Genomic DNA, 15,957 nt, shown 5'->3' on the forward strand with positions numbered 1-15,957 from the left:
TCCCTTTTTTTTTTTTTAATTCGTTATACCAGCAGTTTATTTTACTTCTTCTTCCTCATATACGTCAGTGATCGGCACGCATACACATACAATGACGTAGTAGCCTGCTGGCAGCGCTTTTGGCAGTCCTTGAGCAGAGCCGATTTATATTAAATGTAACTTGTGTTCTACATATCCAAAATTTTGAGATATGATGTGTTATATTAAAAAAACAAATTAATTTCATAGGGAACTAACTCTAACTCGTATCTATCTATTTTTAATATATCACTAAATGATGTAGTAATCCGGTCCGGAACTTTCCTACTTTATTTTATAAGTTATTTATATACCAAATTCACTACAGTAGCTTTCTGTAGTTTCATAACTACATCGACTCATCTTTTTATGCTGATAAAGAATATATATTTATTTTATTTATTTATTTATTTACGTCAACAAACCAACAGTCGACGAAAAAGCTTTAGATAAAATACAGATAACAATTTAATTAAAGAAGGTAACTTAGCTTTATACACAACCAAACATCCCCGACCCGGTGGAGGTGTTTTATTTGCACAAGGTGCCAGCTATGCCCCGATTCACAGCCAGTGTGGTCAGGGATGAGTTGCAAGCAACCCAAGTCCAAAACATATTCAGCGGTTTCGTTGTAGATGATTGAAAAGTATAGCGCCAAGAGAAGTGACAGAAAGATGAGGAGAAATAAGGTGAGAAAGGTTGTTAAAAGATTGGCAAAGAACACGAAGAAGATGTAATTTATTAACTTGACACCAATCACAGAACGCATCGAGATCTGATTGCAAGTACTGTTGGAAAGAAGGATCATTATAGGAAAAACAAATCCGCAAATATGAGCACGCGTGAATGAGCCAAAGCCAAGGGCACATCATTAATAAGCAGGCTAAATAACAGTGCGCCCAGATGACTGCCTTGGTGGACACCTGACGTAACTCGAACAGTTTTAGATATTGAGGAACGAAAAGACACCTTTTGGGTTCTGCCAATAAGATAGGATTTTAACCAAGCCAACAGTTTCGGGGACTAGCCTATAATGTTAAGTTTGATTAACCGTATTGAAAGCCTTACTAAAGTCGGTATAACGAACGACCTTTCATGAAGCCATGCTGACAAGGAGAAATAGTAGATCTGGATAGGTATTGAAGGGAAGACGTAACAATTTTTTCTAAGGTTTAGTAAGGTAGTAAACTATATTAACAATTATTGTAGCATTAAGTATTTCAGAGACGAAATTGAGAATTCGCTAACCAGTTTTTTTAAACTTGTTAAAATATCTCGATTTGATGTTACCGAAATTAGACAGCCTACGTGCGAACCGGACCGGCGCACTGGAGACGGTAGAGACATTCATAAGGAACGCATTTATCAATTGAGAATTAAGAGCAGAGTAGAAAAAATTCACTGCACAATCTATAGCACAGCACTCAAATAGAAATGACCAATCAAATCAGGTGGTTAAGAAATTTGTTTTACGAAAACATCTACGACGAGAAACTGAGATGCTATTAAATGAATTAGTAACGGGATTGTAAGAAATAATAACTTCAATGGTAGGGAAATAAGATAAATACAGAACTAACAGTGGGATCGGAGACAAAAACAAGCTCAAAGATTTTTTTAGAAGAGTTAAGTAAAGAATTCAACTGATATAGCGGACATTCAAGTAGGCTATCAAGAAAAACACGTTGAGATGAAGGAATTAAGAAAGATAGATTGTCATCAACCAGCCAAAAAGTTTGCAGCATGGTGCATGTAGGTCATGATATCAGAAGCTGGAGGAATATATAAAACAAGAAAAATATAAACTAAAGTTGGAACATGTAACTTCAACGCAAATAAACTCAACACCTAAGGACAGATCAATCGGCACAACACTTGAACACAGATTCAAGTTGACAGCAATGAGTACTCCACCGCCACGAGGACCAACACGATCAAGCCTATAAGAAATAAAGTTATTAGAAAGAATTTCGCTATCCAAAACAGAGGAGTTGAGCCAAGTTTCAGAAAAAGCTAATATGTCAGTCGAAAAGGTTTGGCTATCACAGAACAGGTTCGAGAGCTTGTTAAGAAGTCCTCTTACATTTTGATATTTTATGCAAAGACCAGACATTATTAGTTTTTTGAAGCAGAAGATGAATTAGGAAGATAGACAGGCAGCGGACGGGAGCGCTTATTGGGCGCAAACTCGTGTACAACTAGGCCCTCTGGCCAGAAATTATTGTCAACCATAGCTGAGAAATACTCATTTGGTACTGTAATTTTAAAAGAGGAGATTTCGCGAGGCCTAGAAAACTTAAACTTATTATTATATATATTATATTATATATATATCTGGAGCAAGCTTAAAGATAAATACTTGTTTGCGATGAGGCACTACAGTTAGTGGAGGCGGAGGAGCATTGGGATCCGCTAGTGATTGAGAGCAAGCATGATCCTGTGATTGATCAGAGTTCCCGTGAGTGATAGATTGAGGTAATGGGTACTTCAATCTGAAAAGAAGAGCATAAAGAGGGACAAGATGGTGTAGGCGAAAGTAAAATGGGAGAAGATGTAATAGAGAGTGCTGGCGACTGCTTATGAGGCAACTCAAGGGTACATTTCTTGGGCAACTTCTCAGAAGGAGGAACGAACTTGAATTGCGACAATAAATGTACGCTAGAGTCACACTCGTTAGACTGCAGTTTGGGCAGTTTGTTTAAAGAAAGAAACTTTAAACGAAGATCCCTGTACATACGACTAAAATCAAGCTGTTAGCTGGCACAAGATTGGCAAGTCCAGCGCATTAATCCAAGCTCAGGCTTAGACACAGACAAACTAGAAAATTTGTCATAGTCGCGGCCGTTCAGGCCAGCACATTTTAAGTGAATTAGATTATCGCAGAGCCAACAAGATATTGCTCTATACTGATCATCCAAACGATCAGAATGCTTGCAAGTAGGTAGACAACAAGCCATTGAAAAGCCAAAAAAAAAAAAAAAGCAAAAGGCAAAAATATATAAAAATATCAAAGAAGCTAACATCGGCTATGCCGAAGTTTACATACCCTTGCAGTCCTTGGTAATAATAATTTTACATGTTCAAAATTTGTTTTCTGCAACTCAATTCATCAATATACAAACAAAACAATTTTACTCTATTTACAATTATTTTACAATCACATATGTAAATTTCATAGCATACTCCGATTTGTATGAAAATGTTTCTTCTAGTTCTTCGTGAGCTATATGATATAGTGGTCCGATCCTGATGGTTTTCATACTTTATTTTTCCCGGGTAATAAAAAATCCCGAAAAAAAATTTCAGCCCGATAGCTCTTAAGACGGCTGAGTAAAACGCAAACGCACAGACGGACGGACGGACGGACAGACGGACATGGCTATATATACTTTATGGGGTCGGAAAGGTCTCCTTCTGTGCGTTACAAACATCTGACCAATTTTATAATACCCTCTGCAAGGGTATAAATATATAGAAAATTTAGAAACTCAGCACTAAGGTAATTATCGATAAAAAATCAATAAATACAAATAAAACAAAGAGACAGCTAGAGTGCACAGCACAAGAAAGAGTGCAAGAACAGTTATAAGCCAAGCTTTGAGAGGCGGCGTTACAAAAGTAATTACGCGGGAGAGAAGTTTAGCGCAAGCACAAAGAAGAGAGAAGCACAAAAATAAAAACACTAGCACTGATGGTATGATCGGGGGGATGAGGGGAGCAACTGCAGAAGCAATGACGAGAGAGAAAAAGAGAAACAAAAAAAACGGAGAAAGTAAAAAAAAATATATAAAATGCACCAAGTACTAATCACGAAAAAAAAACTAATTAATTTGGCAAATTATGCAAATAAAACACAAGGGTGACAAGCAAACTACAACGGCGAAAGCGTAAACAAACTAAGCACAATTAAAAATTGAGAGAAACAATAAATATTGATAAAAACTCAGGAGCTATGAAAAAACACGACTGTCACGTCAGAGAGCAGAAAGGTTATGAGCTTATATATACTTCATGGGTCCTTCTCTGCGCTACAAACATCTGACCAACTTTTATATAAATAATTTAAATATCAAATATGCCGTAGCTGGCTATGCCGAACTTTATATAATCATGTTATCAGCTTTTTCCGTGTATCAATCTAAATGTATGCACATATGCATAAATACCTACATTACCTTTTGATGCCCACAGTGAGGTATTTTCTAATGCGGTTGAAGGCGACTGAGGAACATCTCAGCCGCTCTGCCAAAAAATACCCTGGAAAATAGAGAAGATCCTCAATGGACCTCGTGGCAAGCCAGCCTCGAATTAGAGATTCGCCGCCAGTTAAAAGAGAAGACGACTGTGGCTAACTAAACCTCGAACAATGACAACTTGACAAGGCGCCTTCTCCCAAACATTTGGCCATAGCTTAATCGCAAACCAACCCAACTACTGACAGGACATGAATGATTTTCGCATAGGTTTAAGCAAGAGACTAATCCATTTTTTACATACTCTGCGGGGAATTTAGAAGACACGTACCGTTTTCTGTCCTCGATTTTCTGCTGAACGGAAAGATCTAAGCCTAGGCATCGGGCGGCCATTTATAGTCAACGCGTTTATGAATATCCTACATAGCTCGAAAACAATTGGCAAACTGTTAGCTGCATTAAAAAATTTTGCGTCCGCTGAGAGCCAGTACCTAGACTAGGCACTTGGGCCGTCTTCCCCTCGTGAAGTAGTACTTTAGCGTACGGATCATAGGGTAGGTTTTAGTACGGTGCGGTGACCAATAACCAATGTCGATACCTAATCTTGTTATTTTGTATTCCTGCTGCCCTCTGTCCGTTTCGTACATCAGGATCCGGTCGAAATAACTACGAATTGTTGCAACCAGGTATTCCATCAGGGCCAGGCGATTTGTTGCTTTTGATCCGTTTGGCAGCCAGCACGATTTCTTCATCACTAATATAGCCGGGATTAGTCTTTTGTTGGGCTCCTGCAACTGGATGCTGCAATATCGGCCATCTGGGAATAGCGTTTTTACGATGTTTGCGAGCAGCACACCATGTGTGGGGGATGGGCGTTTGGCAAGTTTGCCCATTACCAACTTGTACGCCGCTCCGAAGGATTGGTCATCGGCATCCGCGCCGAGCTTCTTCCAACAGTCAGCCTTGATTTGCTTTATGGCTCTGTTTAAGAGTGCACGCCGCGTCTTTTAAGCGTCCAGTAGGCTTTGGAACGAGGGACTCCCACTGGGCCGCTGCTGCTTGCGTCTGGCATTAAGGCATTCTTTTCGCGCTTCTGTAATTTCATGGCTCCACCAATGCACTGGTTTGCGCGTGCTTCCACCTTGGCTCTTGCGGATCATTGACGCATCACAGGCTTCGCTGGTGGCAGAACATAGCCTTTTTACCTGGGTTTCTGCATCCCCTTCACTCCTCTGCTGTGCGTTGTTCATCATGAACAAGAATGCCTCCTCGCTTAGGGTTTCTTGTGAGCACAACGAGAACTTAGGCCGTGCCAAGCACGTTGTTTGGCCACCACACTCGAATATTATTGCACTGTGATCACTGTGCGTATATACGTTGGAGACTATCCATGGAGTCCAGCAGGATTCTTCCCCTTGCCATGGCTTTGACGCTTCCCCACTCCATCGCCCATGCGTTAAAGTCGCCGGCAATGATCACTGGCGTCGGCAGCTATACAGTCAATAATGGCTGCAAAGTCGTCTATATCCACACTTGGGGCTACGTATCAGCTAAAAATGGATATGCCGTTGCATTTCTCCCTGGTGTAGCCTCTGTGTCTGCCAACACACTCTAATTGTAATGGAGAATGTCCGCAACTCCATATTGCTGCGCCCATATTGTTGTTTTGGAGTTGTTTTACCCCATATGGTTCCGACAAAAGCGCTATGTCGATGCCCAGCTCAATAACAGTCTGCTTCAGCAAATCCTGTGCAGCCCTGCAATGGTTTATATTAAGTTGTAGAAACTTAATTTTTGCACTTGTTTGTTGCCTTGACATACAACGGGCATCCTCTGCTCAGAGTGTTATGTGCCGCGTTCTTTTCGCCGTGCCTAGTACATAAGATGCACTTTGCGTCTTTGTTGCAGTCTTGAGATGCGTGACCGCAGTTGAAACATAGGCTGCCGGCCTCGTGCTCATTCTTACACCTGCACCTAGCTGATGTATGCCCAAAGTCGAGACATTTGTAGCACCTCCTTGGCTCTATCTTGGCTCTTATTCTGCATTCTGCAAGACCAATGCGAACCGTTCTGGCAGTAATCATTTTCGATGCCTGATTAGCATTCAGCAGCATTGTTGCAGTTTGCGTACCCCTATATGCCTTCCGCATCTTGGGAAACGATTCCTCTGGCAGAGTTTCCTCCGTTAATTTGGCGGCTGTATCAAGAACATCCTCGAGTTTGGAATAGAACTATATATATCCCTGATTTCGACTGACTCTTTCAGTGATAAGCTTGACCCGTCCTTCGTCGCCAGGCGCTTGCTGCAACGCCTTATGTAGTACTAGCGTACCGCCGTCGTCATGCTTTTTCATCTCCAGGAGAAGTTCTCCTGCTGCTGTTCGACGCACTCCGCAAACTCCTTCCTTGTGCGACAGCCAGTGTTGCCAACTGCCAGCCACAAAAAAAGGACGGATGGCGAAAAAAAAGTGAAAAAAAAGGATAAAAAATTTTTAAAATAGGACAGAAAAGAGGACAAAAATGTTTCAGCTTATCAATTGAACTTTGAATCACCAAGGACACTTGGCTGAAAACTCTTTCGATTTCATCATTTGACCATGGTAGCGTCAATAAATTTATAGCAAATGTCGCTATATTTAAGTATGGGCTGTTGCCCGCTGCGTCCTTAAAGGCAATTACTTCCGCCCAAAACTTTATGGTATTATCGGTGTTTTCCCATTTTACAAAATTAATGTTGTTATATTGTGAAATTATGGAATCTATTTCACTCCCATTCACTTTAAAAAGCTCTAAAAGTTCAACGATTGGAGGTTTGCATGCCCGCAAAACGTTTTCCGCAGAGAAGAATTCAATATGCTTTAAAGTTTTAAAGTTGTCCGGCAATCTAAAACGAAATACAATATAATTATATTGGTCTAGTGTCCAATGGGATGGCCTTACCTTTGGATTAATTGAGAAATTAGTTCAACCACAAAATTGGTGCAATTTAATCGAATCTCATTTTGTGTTTGAAGATTTTGTTTGCTCTTTTTATACGATACACCCATAGGGTGAAATGGTATATTAAAGTCGCCAAAATGTATGTAACAGGCAGAAGGAAGCATCTCCGACCCCACAAAGTATATATATTCTTGATCAGGATCAACAACCGAGTCGATTTAGCCATGTCCGTCTGTCCGTATGAACACCTAGATCTCGGAGACTGTAAGAGCTAGAGCCACCAAATTTGGTATGTAGACTCGTGTAGTATGTAGAGTGATCAAGTTTATTTCAAATTTTTGACACGCCCCTTTCCGCCCCCGCATTTTAAAAAAAGCTTTTATCTCAAAAACTATTCCAGCTAGAGACACTATATTTGGTATGTATATTCGCTTAGTAAATGCACACATTTTGTATGTGTAAAAATTTTGCCACGCCCTTTTCCGCCCCCGTAATTTGAAAAACTTGATTATCTCCCGTATTTTTTTTACCTTATGCAATCAAATTTGGCACACTTAAATTTAATACTAATAACTAGCAAAATACCAAATTTGATCAAAATCGGACAAAAAACAGTCGAGTTATGCATATAAACGTTTTTCCATAAGGCCGGACTCGGCCGTTGGCTGGTGGGGGCGCTAGGGTGCTCGTATGATTGAGTGAGCGAGATACGCTTGTAAAAAGCATGTGAAAATGCATTTGTTTAATAAAGTTGAAATGTTTGCTTTACTGGTGTATGGTATACCTAAGTCGGCGAGACGACTTACTTACTTCATTTATATGTGTTTCGAACTCGTATCCTAAATACAAATCTATTTGAATAAATTTTTCAAAATTATCAACAAGAATATCCATTTCGACGTTCGGAGCAATTATTTTACATTTAAGAGAGTTGATGCTCATCATTAAATCGCCTAACTGCTTTGTCGGGTTCGGGTTATTCATTTGGAAGGTTTTACTTATATCCTTCAAAATAGGCATCAAAAAGATTAGATACAATTGATTGACGTCATCGTTGTACAAGTCGCGTAGAATCGTAGCTTTGTGTCATTTTTCTAATAATAAAGCATTGTTAAAGTGCAGCTCAAGCTCTTCCCATTGTTCTAATATACGTCTTACTGCACTTTCGATAGACAGCCATCGTGTATCGCAAACTCTCGGAATTTTTAATGGAGCCTTCAGAAAAAACATATATGTATATATTGGTCATAAAAAAACGTTAAATTTAAATATTGTTTACTGACACAACGACTTTTACGAAATCAATTCTTAAGTTTTTAGTACTACGACGAACACAAAGTGTTAAGACATATAGATACACAGACCATTGAACAACATAAAGCTCACCATATCGCTATTTAATGACTGATACAAATTTCTATAGGCAATGTGCCTACCGGTGCTTTTGCAAAACCAGGAGTAAGTTTCGCTAGCAATGAATTAAAGTGACGGGGGCAAAATTTTTTTACAAGCAACGTTAACTGCTAATTGTACAGAATGGCACACACATTTCACTAATATAAGAGAAGGCACCAATTTCTTCAACTCGGCAAAAACCCCTCCTTTTTTACCCACCATAACATTGGCATTATCCGTTCCAATGCCGATTAAATTTTGTAAAGGTAGGTCAAACTGATTCAACTCAGCACGAATACTATCGCTGATTGTGACAGCATCTCCGCTCGGAATGGAAATCAGGGACAACAAGGTTGACACCATGTCTTGGCGATGAACACTGAAGTAAATTATAGAAACTCCTGAAAGTATTATCGGTTGGTTAACAGAGATGATATCTTTATAACAATACATCTTACCTAGAATTTTAGTAATGGATATATACGTAGTTTCATCGATAAGTAAACTATATTTCGCATTACCGACATAATAATAATTCTCGAAGATCCTCCTTAAAATGTACGGCGAGAACATTTTTTATCAGGCTAGTGCATTTGGTTCGATGAAGTTTTATTTCAGAATCGCCAAATTTGTTGTGGCACAATTCGCTCAAGTGATCCACGGGTGCAATCGCTGCATGCTGTGCAACAAACATGGCCAATGCAAGCTCTCTTTCAGCTGTTTCGTTTCGGGGTAGTGGTTTGAACTTTATTTTATTCGCTTGTGCAAACGGTAGGGCATTATGCTCATGTTTTTTTGTTGCCACAGTACGATTTGTCCGGATCCTTGGGATCGCGGCACAGTTACTTTGCAAAATCGGGTAACATTAGCCACGCTTCGCGAAATTTTTGCTTGTACACTTCCTTCGGCATGTTAACTTGTATTAGTGACTGCTAAAGCTCGATATACCGCAAATCGATAACCTACGACTACAATTTTTAAAGTTTTAATGGTGGTACGATGATTATTAGACCGCTTCTTCAACACTCATCGCTATAAACAAATTTTTGCACTTAATAAAGAAAAAAGGACAGATTTCCGGACAAAGGGTGTTTAACATTTCTTTCGGCTAAACCAAAAAAAAAAAAAGGACAGATCTGTCCGAAAAAAGGCTGAAATGGCAACACTGGCGACAGCATGACAGGGTCAGTCTGGACTGCCTCCAGTACTTTTGCATAGTTTGCAGGGTCATTGCATTGCACCATCAAAGCATCAGGCCGTCTTCTACTCTTGCGTTTAGTTCTTTTGACCGTTTCCCACTTGGTGCCGACTTTTTGTAAGGGTACCCTCAGCCGATTCAGCAGCAGAGGTATTTTGGGTGGTTGACTGTCTTAACGCCACGCTGGGGCGTGTGACAGCTTTCCGTTCCTTTGCCCTTTGCCTTGTACCTGCAACATTTGGTGTAGCACTTTTGGCCACAATAGCCGCAAACGTCAGTGGCCGCATCTCCTGTTTTGGCTTATTGGCGTCTTCATTCTTGCCAATTCATCCTTCATGACACAATTTACGATTGGATGCTGGCTTGGTGCAGAAATAGCGACCATTGCAGCTAGTTGGTCGACAAGTGCTCCGAGTTCTGTGATCTGTTCTTTGAGACCTGTCTGGACGCTTCTTGGCCTTTTTGGTGCCGCTTCTGATTCGTCGGCAGGTGGACTTAATTCACGGCCTCTTTTTGGCGTATCCTCTACTGTGGCGACTGCTGCTGGTGTAAAAGCTGGCAGAGACTTCAAGTTTATAGCCTTTGGAGCCGAATGTGTAGCTGTTGGCGGCGTTCTGGCCATTAAGCTGCTTCGAGAAAAGTCAGTTGCTCCCGCTGGCATTTTACAGCCATTACTGCTTGTTGCATTGTCCGCTGTATCGGCCAAGTGTGCCACCGTTGCAGTAGTTTTCCTGTTAATATTTATGGATGTAGGCCGCGGTTTGATTCGCGGGTGGATTTCCACTTTTGTGGCTGCCACCTGGAGTATTTTCGTTTTTTCCAGCCATATTTTTTTTTATAAACTATGATGCATTTTATACCTACTGCCAGGTATGAAAGTTCGTTAATACGCTGCCGGCCGATGCGACGCAGACGCAGACCACAAGCCGCTCAATATGAGGACAGACGCTATGCGGATTTAGTGCTTCCCGAAGGGAAAAAAGAAAATGAGATTAAAGAAGAAAATATGTAGTTCTGTCCGCGATTTCCAATTTAATTTTGGCAGCCAAATGCTGTTCCCGAAAGTATGCAATGTTTTCGGGGGATGGCCAGCAGGGCTTGTGCGCCCTCTGGTGACCAAGATAGGGCGCTGCTTTTTTTGATACTAGAAAGTTCAGCAACAAAAGGAGATCGACAAGGCAAAGGAGAAGGAGAAAGTTCCAGGAGTTCCAGCCCTTGGCGAGAGAAGCGCGGAAAATATGGACCCCTCACCCCTTGCGGAGCGACCAACTCAGATTAGAACGGCTAATTTTTTAAGGCAAACAGACTATTTTGTTACCGGTTGCACTCCACCACGGTGGATGGGCCCAGCTGATTTTGGTGCCAGGTGAGCAACACTTCCTCAATGATCCTCTACTAGTATTCCCTTTTGTTAGTTGCAGGGAACACACACGAATTCAGGTTTGTTTGACGGAGCGACTACAGAACGCGACCGCACTGGTGGGATAAACAAAACCAAAAAAAAAAAAACCCATCTACGTCTGCGAATATGTACTTGTAATTCTTCGAAGTTGGATCCAATGACCCTAAATGATCAACGTGTAGCGTCTCCAATGGTACTTCACCTTTATCAATGCAATGCAAAAAATCCTCCTGCTTGCCGAATTTTCTGTTGTGCGTTATGCACTGCACGCAGTTTGCAATGAACTGACCAACTTTTTTGTTCACATGCGGAATATAATAATCTTGTTGAATACCATGCTTTGTTTTTTGAACACCCATATGTCCAAAGTTGTGAGTATTCCTTATTATCTCCTTTTCCATGCTTTTCGGAACTGCCAACAAATCTAATCCATCGACCTGCTAAAAGTTTATTTTTAATTTTAAAATTGGCAACGGCTTGGAATGCCGTATTACTGGAAATTCATTACTGGAAAGCGACTTAAGCTATCGACATGCTTCATCCTATCGCCAGCACGATGTTCTATTTTACAGGAAAAATCTTCCAAGTGCATCAACCATTGTACGACTTGTCGAGGCATATCCTTCTTCACCGCTGTCATTTTGAAAGCTGCACAGTCTGTCACCAGAACAAACTCTATCCCCATCAAATAATGGCGTAACTTCTTCTTAGCTAGAAAATAACTACAACTTTTCCTCCTGATCAAAATACAGGGTGGCAATTATTATCATGTTTCTGTAAGAGTGTAGCACCAAATCCGTTCTTTAATGCATCCAGATGTAATTGCGTTTAAGCTGAGTGTTTCAAAAATTTTCAAAACTGCTTCATTCATGAGACTTTCTTTTCATTTTTCAATCGCTTTTTTTTTTTTAACGTGGTCAGCGGTTTTGCTATTATTGCATAATCACGAATGAATTTTCTATAATAGCCTGTTAGTCCTTAAAATTCCCGATCACCTCTGATATTTTTCGGCAATTGGAAATTTTTGACTGCCTTGACTTTCTCTTTACCAGGACATACTACTCCATCCTCCTATTCGTGGCCCAAAAAATTATTTTCCTATTTAGAAACTGGCATTTCGACCATTTAATCTGCAAACCATATTGTCGTGCTTCTTCCAAACCGTTTTAACATTATTCAAACATTTTTCTGCTGTAGATCCGAATATCGTCAACATAAATTCCTGCATTTATCATCTTCTGGAAAATGTAGTAAATAAATCTTACAAAAACTGCTCGGGAATTACAAAACCCTAAAGGCGCTTGATTAAATTCAAAAAGCCCTTGCTTTATGCTGTATAGTTACGAATGCTGTATAGTTACGACTTTCTTTTATCAACATGGAAAAATCCGTTCTTAAGATCCATGACCGTAAAGTATTTCGCTTGTTGCATTTTCGCTAACACCTCATCAACGATTGGAACTGGAAATCTATCTTTCAATACGAGCGTGTTTTATCTATGATCAGTCTGTGCAACCCATTTTTCTTTTTAGCCAATACTCTGCTTGCCACGTCTGAGAAAGATGACTGGGGCTTTCTCTAAATACGATATTATTACAATTTGGCAGTATACTTAAATTTATCGGGCAACTTAACGGGTTATCTTTCGGCTTATAGTCCTTAATTATTGCAGCGACTGTATCAGCATATTTTGGTTCTACATCAATTTCATTTACAGAGCTTACCACATTTAAGACGTTCAATTGGTTTCTCTTATCAGTGTGAAGGCTAAATTTACAACCGTTGGGATCCATCATCACCGTAAACTTTTTGACGATGACGTTTCCAATAGGTACATCAGCTTCTAATTTAGAGTTAGGGACGATCAGTATTGTGTGTTCTTTACTCAACCCATCTACTTTGACTGTAGTAGTAACTTCGCGTATAACCTCAACATTTCCAAGGCCAAACAATTTTTCGACGTGATTTTGCGTCCTCGTATTTGTCTCGTCTCATGATAGTTACGTCTCCGCCGGTATCCACCAAACAAATAACTTTTATGCCATCGAAAATTTTGTTAATCGGCTGTCTTCATCGGACTTCCGCACAACATTTACTTGATGCTCCCTTTCCTTACAGTTAAAGCATTTAGTACCCACATTACAATTAGCTTTTTTATGATCTGTGTGGCTTATAGTTGAAGCAATGCAACTGTTTAGTTTAAATCAGCTTGAACACCTGGCTTCATATGGACAATCTGGCGACGTTTGTTTTGGGCGTTTCTGGTCATCGTTTTTACTAAAGCGTAGCACTTTCATAGCTGCTTAAAAGAAGTTGAGCTGTATAATGGATATTTCAAATCCTCCCGTACCTCTAGTCTGTCAACGATATATGTTTTAATCGATTCGTCCTCGATTTCACCAAGAGCAGTGATTTTACGCATCTGTAATACATAATCATGAAAATTGGTCTAACTCGTCCATCAGGGCTATACACAATTCTTCATAAGTGCCAACTATAATCGTTTCTACAAATAACTTTGCAATGCCCATTAATGAACAATAAACCACTGTGTTTAATATCTCATAAGAACTTAACTTTATTTTTACTTCAATGTTACTGAACTATGTCTGCCACTGCTAGAACACGTCTTGATCGTTCGTTTGCTTGCTTATTACTAAATTTTCAATTCTTACGTAACTACGTAGGTCATATAGGTTTATAAAGAGTGACAGAGACAGAGCATACCAGACTGGACTGGAGTGACTTCTCCTGATTTGGTGAGAACCTGAACCGCTCTGACGAGGCCATCATCTCCTGTTCGCAGGTTAGTTACCCGTCCTAAGAGCCATGCCGATGGAGGCGCGTTAGAGTCCTTGATCAGTACAAGATTACCGATCGCAATGTTTGGTAACTTGGTGGTCCATTTCGGGCGCTGTTGTAGCGATGTCAAGTATTCTTGATGCCAACTCTTCCAAAATACTTGAAGCATTGCTTGAACATGCTGCCAGTAGCTCAATCGATTAGTCGGAATCTGCAAATAGCTGTCTTCAGGAACTGCTGTATATGTTCTGCCAATTAAGAAATGTGCCGGTGACAGGTAGGCAATTTCAGTATCCGATGCTGTGCACAATGATCGCGAATTAACGACGGATTCTATTTGCGAGAGCAGTGTGTGCATCTGCTCAAAGGTGAGGACGTTGGTTCCTATTACACGTCGCAAATGCAGCTTAACCGAGCGTACTGCCGACTCCCACTTACCACCCCAGTGTGGTGAATATGGAGGAATAAAATTCCATTTGATACCTTGATCCGCAAGCGCTTTCGAAACGACGTCATTGTGCTCGCGTGAAGCGAGAAGCTATACCATTTCGTCTAGTGCACGTTTTGCGCCAACAAAGTTACGCCCGTTATCGCTATACATTTGGAAGCATTTCCCACGACGAGCCATAAAACGTTTTAATGCCGCCAAGAATGTGTCGGTGCTGAGATCAGTGGCCAGCTCCAGATGAAGAGCTGAAGTAACCATACATACAAACAGGCAAATGTAGCCCTTTTCCTTCCTGGGGTTTCGTCCCTTGTGAACCTTCAGCAAAATAGGTCCAGCATAATCGCATCCAGTATGCTCAAATGGAAAGGCTTGTTGCACTCGAACAGCCGGTAAATTGGCCATAAACTGATTTGCTGTGTGATGGCGCTGTCTAAAACAGTTTAAATACTCATGTGTGACATGTCGTGCGCCAATGATCCAATATTTCTGGCGAATTATTACAAACATTGCTAAAACTCCTGGATGAAGATTGACCTTATGCTCATGTTTCAGCAGCAATTCCACAAGGCGATGTTGTTTCGGCAAAACCACTGGATGCTTGGCATCTGCAGGCAATTGCGACCTTTCCAAACGTCCACCCACACGTATAATTCCATCTTCGTCAACGAAGGGAGATAGTTTGCTTAAAATTGATCGTCGCTCCAAAGATTGCTTTCTCAAAAGCAGCTGTCTATCGTCATTGAATTGATTTTGTGCCTGTCGTAGGCAAAACTTCCTTGCTCTGGTAATTTCATCGAACTTTAGAGGTCCTGAATATTTGGACTTGCTTGATTGGATTCGATGAACGAAGCGGAATACATATGCGACCACTCGAACCAGTCTGATCCAAGATGATGTCCTTCCGAGTAGTACCTCAAATGGGGAAACCTCAATATCCTTGGAAATGGTTGTCAAGATTTTGGTTTTGAACTCAAGTTCTGCTGCTGGCTTGAGAATTGAGCAGCGAGTTGGTCCATGCGTGTATCTTAACATCCTTCTGGCGCAGACCAGACCTTACTGCTTGGAATAAACGAGCTAATAGTAGAGCTCCGCAAAGTTCCAATCGTGGCAACGACTTCTGCTTTAATGGTGACACTCTTCTTTTAGCTGCAATGAGTGCCACTCCGATGCTTCCATCTAGGTGTGTCACACGGTTGTAAATGACAGCAGAGTAAGCCTTTAACAAAGCATCTGAAAATCCATGCAGTTCGATTTCATCGGGTTGATTGTCTACAAATCGAGGTATCTTCAGGTTCCTTAACGTGAAAATGTCCTTTCTGAATGTTTGCCATAAGTGCGCTTGCTTCGTTGGCAGTTCCGAGTCCCAATCCAGATTAAGCAGCCATAATTCTTGGAGCAGAATTTTAAACTTGATCACCACTGGCGCCAAAATGCCGAGTGGGTCAAAGATGCGGGCCGTGTCAGACAGCACTTGTCGCTTCGTACAAGTCATATGTTCCGATAATGAAACCTTATATGTTAGGACGTCTTCTCCAGGACGCCAATGCAGCCCAAGCACCTT

General features: G+C 40.8%; 1 protein-coding gene across 2 annotated transcripts in view; it reads left to right on the forward strand.

The window, feature by feature from the left end:
• The window catches only part of LOC6652698 (mitogen-activated protein kinase ERK-A), a 66,889-nt gene that overhangs the window by 38,850 nt on the left and 12,082 nt on the right, over positions 1-15,957 (forward strand). The gene's annotated exons all lie outside the window — the stretch shown is intronic.

The sequence above is a fragment of the Drosophila willistoni genome, unplaced genomic scaffold (assembly GCF_018902025.1).
Source record: "Drosophila willistoni isolate 14030-0811.24 unplaced genomic scaffold, UCI_dwil_1.1 Seg169, whole genome shotgun sequence".
NCBI lineage: Eukaryota > Metazoa > Arthropoda > Insecta > Diptera > Drosophilidae > Drosophila > Drosophila willistoni.